This window comes from Mandrillus leucophaeus, unplaced genomic scaffold (genome assembly GCF_000951045.1).
Source record: "Mandrillus leucophaeus isolate KB7577 unplaced genomic scaffold, Mleu.le_1.0 Scaffold122, whole genome shotgun sequence".
In the NCBI taxonomy this organism is placed as follows: Eukaryota; Metazoa; Chordata; class Mammalia; order Primates; family Cercopithecidae; genus Mandrillus; species Mandrillus leucophaeus.
The window spans coordinates 4,565,777-4,567,533 of record NW_012100543.1 but is presented as its reverse complement, the minus strand read 5'-3'; the positions used below and the strand labels follow the sequence as shown (position 1 = coordinate 4,567,533).

General features: G+C 50.2%; 1 protein-coding gene across 1 annotated transcript in view; it reads right to left on the bottom strand.

Moving 5' to 3' along the window:
• FAM49A (family with sequence similarity 49, member A) overlaps window positions 1-383 on the bottom strand; it is a 112,398-nt gene extending 112,015 nt beyond the window's left edge. Inside the window, exon 1 of the mRNA XM_011971437.1 lies at window positions 275-383. The gene's annotated coding sequence lies outside the window, so the exon portion shown is untranslated. The remainder of the gene's footprint in view (window positions 1-274) is intronic.
• Between the last annotated feature and the right edge of the window lie 1,374 nt (window positions 384-1,757).

Sequence of the window (1,757 nt, the reverse complement as noted above, 5' to 3'; positions counted from 1 at the left end):
GGGATCCCCACCCGCGCTGTCACCGACCGCGTCCTCACCCTCGCCTGGACAACCCCATCTCCTTGCCCGGCTCTGCCCTCTGCTCCTAGGAGCTGGTGCGGACCCGCCCCAGCAGGGTCGCTCCTGCCCCTTCTCAGCCTTGGCCTCTTGGCCTTGCCTTCCCAGAGGAAGCCTGAACCAGACCTTTCTGTTTCTGCACACCGAATTCCTCCACACCCAGGGTTGCCCTCCAAGAAAAAGGAGAAATCCCCGCAATCTCTAGACGCATATTCACCTTCAAATTAATGCCCAGCCAAATCGTCCCAGTCCCTAGGCAAACTCCCAAATTACTTGAGATTCTGAACCCAGCCTCGCTCCCAGTCCCTTTCTGCCCATCCTATTAACAGCTATCCAGCCTTGGGGCCCGCAGTTATCTGATAGGACCACCGTAAAGTCTTCCCAAAGGCTCAATCAAAAAAAAAGTAATTAACCTTAAAGAGTAAGTCTGCAAAAACACTTAACAAAATTCTATGATGCAAAAAGAAAGTAGTGGGTTACAGCATCATTGACGTGATCATTGTTCTAAAACATCTGCCATGGAGGCTTTTTGCATTAGAGAGAGGGAGATTCAGGAAACCAGAGAGGACTCAGCAGTGCCAAACAGGTTGTGAGTCAGAGCTCCTGTTGAGGGGAGGGAGAGCTCCTGGGGACCCCGGCTTCGGCTGCTTCCTTTCCCAGTCCATCAGCCAGAACATCATGAAACACGTGTTAAATCCCCATAGTGTGCCAAAGTATGTGCCCGAAGCTGCATGGGTTGGGGCCCTGTGTGGGTTGGGATCACAGGAGGTGGGAAGCATCAGGAGAACCTGGTCAGGCCCCTCTCCTTTCTGAGATCTAGGGTGTTTCCCCTGGGAGGACTCGCTGCCCAAGCTTCCTTTGCGCTCTGAAAGGCTCTCCTGAACTGCCCTCAGAGGCTCTTGGTCTGTTTTTTGGCAAAAATTCAGAGGGCAGGAAGGCACTGTCTAGTGAGAGTGAAATAGTTTCTCACTTGGAAGGGATCCTTAGGACCAGAAGAAACACTTTCTCATTATCTTTTTGAGTTTTCCCCATGCCCTAGACCAGCCTCTGTTGTCAATTCCTACAAAGGTGTTTTTTTGTTTTTGTTTTTTGAGAAGTCTCACTCTGTCGCCCATGCTGGAGTGCAGTGACGTGATCTCGGCTTACTGCAACCTCCATCCCCCAGGGTTCAAGCAATTCTCCTGCCTCAGCCTCCTAAGTAGCTGGGATTACAGGCACCTGCCACTGCACCTGGCTAATTTTTGTATTTTGTATTTTTAGTAGAGATGGGGTTTCACGATCTTGGTCAGGCTGGTCTTGAACTCGACCTCGTGATCCACCCGCCTTGGCCTCCCAAAGTCCTGGGATTACAGGCGTGAGCCACCGTGTCTGGCTGGCAAAGGCGTTTTATCTGTGAGTAGCTCTGTGAGAAAAGCCTTCTTGCCATGAGGTAAACCATGTCTGCTGCTGCTGCTGCTACTACTACTACTACTACTACTATTACTACACACACACACACACACACCCCCCTAATATTTTCTGGCTTAATCTGTCCACCTTGAGCTTGGCCAGGTTTTGAGAAGAGCGAGGACTAATCAGCCACAAACACCATTCATCCCCATAAAACACTATCATTTCAGACCATGAGAGGACTTTTCACTTTACACCCGTCTGTCTGTAATAATACAGCTTAAGTTTGTGAGTAGACGATTTGATGTGTG